At 45.4% G+C, this 7,213-nt stretch overlaps 1 protein-coding gene across 1 annotated transcript in view; it reads right to left on the bottom strand.

Moving 5' to 3' along the window:
* Positions 1-3,610, bottom strand: part of EIF4E3 (eukaryotic translation initiation factor 4E family member 3) — a 49,620-nt gene extending 46,010 nt beyond the window's left edge. Inside the window, exons 1-2 of the mRNA XM_011971229.1 lie at positions 3,487-3,610; positions 2,889-3,036 (exon numbers count right to left, since the gene is read on the bottom strand). The gene's annotated coding sequence lies outside the window, so the exon portion shown is untranslated. The remainder of the gene's footprint in view (positions 1-2,888; positions 3,037-3,486) is intronic.
* Between the last annotated feature and the right edge of the window lie 3,603 nt (positions 3,611-7,213).

Below are 7,213 nucleotides of genomic sequence, written 5' to 3' on the forward strand. Positions count from 1 at the left end.
GATGGAGGGCCGATCCCGTACAGGCGCGGGACCCGCGTAGGGGACCGACGGCCCGGCTTGGAGTGGCGGCCGGGGACGGACTAGAGGGCCCACGGGGGTGAGAGGGACCTGGGAACGGTCTGCAGGCGGGCTCTGCAGCCATGCAAAAGGGCAGCGGGATGGAGCGGCAGGCTAGGGACAGATGGAGGGATGGATGGGCCAGGGGATGGAGCCCCAGACCCACGTGGTGCAAGGGAAGGAGGGATGGACAGACATACCAGCAGTCAAAAGGATGGAGGGAAGGCTGGCAGATGGCGGGAGGAGGGAAGGAGGGATGGAGGGCAGATGGAAGCACAGTTGGGTGTGACAGATAGATGGAGAGGGGAACCGATGGCCAAATGGATAAAGAGCCTCCAGTGCCCGCGAGTACAGAACAAAGGGCGAGACAGAAGAATGAACAGGAGAACCACTGACTGGGGCATGAGGCTGAAGCAGGTGGGCTTTGCATTCCTTTTAGTGAGAGCATACTTCCGAACTCCGCTGATTTGAAGGGGCCAGGGCCCCCATCCCAACCTCTGGAGCTACCATGTGACCACAGTGAGGGCCTCAAGCCGGCTTAACGTGTGGCTAACTTCAGAGAACATTTCCCAAAATCAGCCGAAGTATCCAGATCTGCCCTAAAGCACCTGCGAGTAGGAAGGAGGAAAGTGGGCAGCTCTGAACACAGCGCTCTGCTTCCTGTGTATCTCTGAGCACTCAGGAAGTCCCTTAGGCGGTGAGATTCCTGAGCCCAAAGTAGGAGGGACCCTCCTAACACTGCTTCTCCCCAGGTCTCTGTCACTTTCTTTTTCAAAAGAAAAGCAAAGGCATGAGGCATGTGAACACACATGTCGCAACCAACATGGACATCCTCTTTACACTTGAATTTCTAGATAGTTCCTCTCTGGCCTTGAGCAGTGAAGGGCATGGGGTTCCATCTCCTCACTGACTTTCTACCTGGCCTAGCATGTGTTCTGTTCATGCCTTGAGCATTCGCTGGGATGGAAGAGCTACAAAACAAGACGAGTTCAGGGACTTCAGAGCATCATCATAGACTGTCATGAATCCCAGAGTAGATGCCCTCCCTAAAAGGTAATCAAGGTCACATAAAGTGACAATAAAAAAAACAAGACTGCTACTTTGTGACCCCTGCTTTAAATTTAGCTTCTATACAACATACAATGTTGGAAGCAATGACAGATTTTATAAAATCTGTCCAACACTAAAACGGAGGAGAGTGCTTTTGGTTAGATGCATTTATCTTGTTGCTTAATATCTCCTTTCATTTTTCCAAGAAGGGTGGTATATGGCATTGTTTAAACTGCTCTGAGCACTTTACCCTTAATAACTCATTTAATCCTTACAATAAGCCAATGAGGAAGATACTATTAACCCATTTTACAGATGAGGAACAGAGATAAGATTAAGATAACCCCAAGGTCACAGAGCTAGTAAGTGGGAGAGCTGGGATTTGAACATAGGTATTCCCACTCCAGAGTCTAGACTTTCAACTGCCAGACTCTCCTGCCTCTCTACATGGAACACTAACAAGTCCACATAGTAAAAACAAGCTGTGACTGGTAGGTCTCCCTCCCTCCCGAGACTATCAATCTTCATTCCCAGAGGAAACCACTGGCAATGGTTTCCTTCCAGAAAAATGCAAGTATGCACATGCAAGCATATATCTAGATTAATTAAGTTATAAATCTGTATTTTTTTTATAACTGAAATAGAAGCATTCAATACCAATACTGCACCTTATTTTACTTAACATTATATCCTTGAAGATTTTTCCATATCAAAACATATAGATCTACTTTATCTTAAGGGCTGCAAAGTAATTCATTGTAAAGAAGTAATATAATTTAATTCACTAGCCTCCAACATTTATGTGGTTTCTAGACATTTTCTTATATAAATAATCCTACCATAAGTATTTTTATATTTATGTCTTTCTTCATCTGCACAAGCTAATCTCAGAATAAGTTTGGAGAAGAATTGTTGGCTGCATTTAAAAATTTGATACACATTGCCAAATTGCTTTGCAAAGTGGTTACATGAATTTATATATAGCTGATTTATAAATAATGGTTGATTCTGAAAATTTATATTTACGAAGTGACACATATCTATATAAAATTCCAAGGCATGGGTAGAGAGGAAGTTTTGCTTTCTAATGATTAAAACTAGTCAAACTGTCAAGTTTAGCTCCTTCCTTATGTCCTTTAACAATATCCTCAGCAAAAAAAGGGCTAGTCAAGAATTTTTATCTGCAGTTTCTGTAAAAGGAATGTGTACCACATGAAAAAAATCCCTCCAGAATTTAGAACTAGGAACAGTCTGGCAGTTTTTCTTTACTGAATAGCAATTATATACCTTTCTCTCTTTTTGCTTTGGCTTCTAGGCCGCTCATAATTACATTTGGTGCTCAATCACACCACCAATATTAGCCAATGAAGAAGCATCACTATTTTTATATTTATTCCTACTTCTATTTTAAAGACCTAATAGCATATATGCACCTTACACTGAATCCCTCAAATTTCTTTTGGAAGTAGGTGGTATATATGAATAGATAAAATTTAAATGACCTTAAGATTAATAAAAGAGATAATACAAAATGGCTAAGGAGGGAACAATGGGCACAATTTTCATCCCTTTCCTATTTGAAATATGTAAGAGACTTAATTATTTTTATTGCTCTTCAGAATCATTCTTAGAAGATAATAAATTAGGGAAATTTCCCTCATCTGGGAACTGGACGGCAGGAACTAGAATTTCAAGGTAGAAAGGGGATTCAGCAATCATCTAAGCAAACACATCACTTTACAAATGAGGAAACTGAGGCCCAGAGAGGTGAGGTGACTTACCCGAGGCCACAGCTCTAGGAAATGACAGAGGCGGGACTAGAACGTGGGTAGCTTGAGGTCCGGACCAACGTGCTCTCCCACTGCATGACACGCAACACAGACGACTTGGGGTGGCAGAAGAGAGGAAGAGAAGGTGACCCCACAGCCCCTAGCAATGAAAACAACAAGAAGGACTTGAGGCACTCATAAATAATTAAGCAATTAGCTGCAGCAGCTACTCCCCTCCCCTCCAGCATCCAGTCACCAAGGCAACTTGGGCAGGGTGCCTGCTGGTTGCCTAGTAACAGTGTGGTCTGCTCCCCTGACATGCTCCCTAGGCATCAAAGGATTTGAGAGCAGGGAAGAACCTTAGACAGGGATCACTGTTCCAACACCTTCATTTTCCAAATGAGAAAAGAAAGGCCCAGAGAAGCTGGGTAACCTGCCCAAGGTCACACAGCTATTCAGACACACAGACAGGCTCCATTCCCAGTTGCTTTCCATTGCAGTAAGGCTGCCTCAGGGAGGCTGCAGATGGAGGAGAGGGGGAAATCTCTCTACAGTTCCTAGAAGAATGAGAAAGTCAGAGCAAGGAAGCAGGCAAGAAAGAGACAGAAACCTGAGCGCTCATATGCAATTAGCAGGAGCTGGTAATCCCATCAGCCCAACTTTCATCATCACCATGGCAACATGGGTGAGGTGGGTGCTGGTTGCCTAGCAACAAGTGGTCCTCTCTCTTCTACTCACATCCGCTCCCTGGGAGTCACAGGAACAGCAGAATGATGACGCTGGAAGGGAAGGCAGGGGTCCTAACTCAGTCTCCTCCTTTACTCAACGAGGAATCTGGGGTTCAGGGACACTGGAAGTCACACAGCCAGAGCTAGCTAGTGCCATTCCCTCCATTGATGGCCTCTGTCTCAACACTTTGGGAAGGGAGCCTTCCACTCAATAAAGGCAGAACATGGGAGGGAACTGGCCAGTGGTTCCCTCAAAAGGAGGGAACACACGGTCTCTAATGTCAGAAAACCTGGGTCAAAGCTACTTCTCCCTAAAGCTGGCAAGCTTCCTATTCTCTCTGTGCCTCAGTCTCCACATCTGAGGACTGGACATGCTAATGGTCTCTATCTCTTGAGTTATCATTAGGACTAAATGAGAAAATGTACATGTCAAGTGTCTGGTATATAGTAAAGATATACTAAATATCAGGCATTCATTCATTCCGCACTCAATAAATATTTGTTGCATGTCTGCTATGCAAATGCCACTGCTCTAAGCTCTCCAGGTTCATTAGCAATACAGACAAAAGAAATTCCTGTCTCAGGGAGCCTACATTCCAATAGAATGTGTGTGTGTGTATTTAAGTGTTTGTTGAATGGATGGGGGAACTCATTGGCAATATGCTGTTTATGTTGCTGGGCTCCTTCTCTAAGACTGAGAAGTTTCCTGTTTACAGGGTGTGATACTATAAATATGCAGGCCTGTCTTTTATGTGGGAACTCCGTTTTCCTTTAACAGCAAAAGAAAAAAGAAGGCAATGGCCACTAGATGGCAGTCTTCAGTCCCCATAGATACAGGTCACAGGAAGGGTCTGGCCTGGGGCACAGGCCCTGACTGAAGCTTCCAACAAAGGTGTGTTGCAGCTGGTCAATCCTAGAGCAATGGCTTCGAGAGGCAGGGGAGACTTGAAACTATTCTGGGATACTCACGGGTCAGGGGAGGCTGCGGTGTGGTTCAAGATGATTGCTTCTGAGTGAGACTGATCCCTGCTCTAACCAAGATCCTGCCATGGGTAAACCCTGTGACTCTGGGAAGTTACTAACCTTGCTGAGCTCCAGATTCCTCATCTGGGGTACAGAGATAACAAGAGCGCCCTCAAGGGACTGCTCTAAGCCATGTATAAGAAAACATTGTCTATAAAGCACCTTGCAAGTTGCACATAGAAAAAGCTCAACTAGTGTTATTAATCTCTAGATTCCAAAAGACCTCTGAAGGTCTTTTAGGGGCCAGGCCAGGCCTCTCTTGTTCAGAGCTGCTAATGGAAAAGAAAGGAGTAAAGGAAATGGCATGTGCTAAGCATTTGCAGTGAGGACACTGAGGTCCATGTGGTCGCTAAGCCTGGAAAATGTGGCCTTGAGGTTTGGTTGTCCCACTCTCCACATCCATCCACCTATCAGACATTGAGTTCTCTCGTCCTGATCTGCCTGCACTCCGCGTGTTGGTCTTCCTTCTTCTTTTCTTGTTCTCTATTATCATTATTGCTATTTTTTTGAGACAGAGTCTTGCTCTGTTGCCCAGGCTAGAGTGGAGTAGCACAATCTTGGCTCACTGCAGCCTCGACCTCCCAGGCTCAAGCGATCCTCCCATCTCGGCTTCCCCAGTAGCTACAGGCACATGCCACCATGCCCTGCTAATTTTAAAATTTTTTGTAGAGACAGAGTTTCGCCATGTTGCTCAGGCTGGTCTTGAACTCCTGGCCTCAAGTGATCCTCCCGCATCAGCCTCCCGAAGTGCTGGAATTACAGACGTGAGCCACCATGCCCAGCCTGCTCTTCCTTCTTTATTCCCACTGGTGCCAGCCACTCCCAGTCCTTACTCCTGAGTCAGCCAAGCATGGTCTGGAGGACTGCAACAACCTCCTAACAGGTCTCCCTGCTTCTAACACCCGACCCTCTCATCTCCTGCCAGACAGCAGCCTGACCAACAGCCCTCAAACACTGGTTTGCTTCTGCCTGCTCTCAGAAAAAAACCCAGACTTTCTGGTGACCAACAGTACTCGGCATCTTCTGGATCCTTCCTGCCTTTCTAAACCCGTGGCTGAGCTCTCCCCCTGCCTCAAAGCTTCTCTGTGGCCACAGGGCATCTGCACATGCTGTTCTTTCTCCTGAACTGCTAGTCCCTCTGCTTGGCATGGCTGACTCCTTCTCCTGCCTTAGGCCTCCACTCTAAAGCAGGTCTTCTCCCCTTCCTCATTATTTTTTTCAGGGCATGTGTCAGCTGCACACATCTACTGCCGATCTTCCGAACCAGAATATCCAGTCCAAGTGGAGAGGGCCAGGCCTCTCTTGTCCACGTTTGTCCACCCAGTGCCTAGTGCAGGGACTGTCCAAGGCTGGCACACCAGCAACATCTATTAAGGAAACAAACTGGGTATACAGCAGATATTGGTTGAAAGGAAGAGTCTGTGGCTTTGTCTCCTAATTTCTTGTCTTTCTCCTCTGCCAGTGTATCTTTCTTATGGACAGCATGTTGGTCTTCCTAAAAAGCACTTTTGTCCTATTACTTCTTTGTTCAAAAGCCGTAAAGCGCTGCCTGTTTCTCATAGGCTGAGGTCTGAAATCTGGAATCTAGCCTTTGAAATCGTCTACACCTTGACCCCCTTTTCCAAATGCATTTGCAAGTATATTTCCAAATATATTTAGAGAGATATAATTATACACTCTATTTACATATACTTGGAATATATATGTTAAATCTATATATTTGGAGATATAGCTATACATGGAAATACATATATTCCAAACAGATTTGTCCCTATTTCTTGGTGCATTTTCAGCTCTGCCACAACATGAGCTCCCGAAGACAGGCCTGGGCCCACCCCCTCCACCACTGTCTTCTGGGTTCCTAGCACAGTGTCTGGCACATGGGAGATCCAGCTTTACTGAATCAATGATGGTTTTACTTCCCACTTGGTAAACACACCGTATGTACTCATATCTTCACACTTTTGCCTTAGACCTTTCTTCTCTCCTCTGACCATCTAAATTGTCTAACCATCCTTCAAGGGTCAGGCCAAGTTCCCTCACAGGAAGTAAGTCACCAAACACATTCCAGATAGGGACAGGAGATTCACAGAGTCCCAGAGATACAGCTGGGCGGTGCCCAAACTACTTTCCCAGGAGGAAATCCCTTATCCTGGCAAAAAGAGCACTGGGAAGTAACCAAGCTCTTCCGTGATTTAAGAAAAGTCCCAATGATTTCAAATATATAGGATTTGTGGCCAGTCTAAAAGTTCTGATTAAAGGACCTTTGTTGTAGTCACACAGAATTCTGCTGATTGGAGGAGTAATGATTCGTATAACCAACTCCTCCTGTTGGGCACTTAGATTATTACCAGTGATTGTGGCTATCATGTGCAACCCTGTAATAAACACTGTCAATCACTGGCTTCTTATCAAAGAGTTGTTCTGAATATTACTGGCCAGCCAATCAATCAGAGATACAAAGATGGCTTACATCAGAAACTGTACTGAAGGGGTGAACTGGCAGGCCTCAAATTTGTCTTCAGCAATTTTTAAGAGAGGAAACAATGAGCAGTAGAGAGGCGAGTGATCAGAGGAAAGTCCAAA

This window comes from Mandrillus leucophaeus, unplaced genomic scaffold (assembly GCF_000951045.1).
Source record: "Mandrillus leucophaeus isolate KB7577 unplaced genomic scaffold, Mleu.le_1.0 Scaffold121, whole genome shotgun sequence".
Lineage (NCBI taxonomy): Eukaryota > Metazoa > Chordata > Mammalia > Primates > Cercopithecidae > Mandrillus > Mandrillus leucophaeus.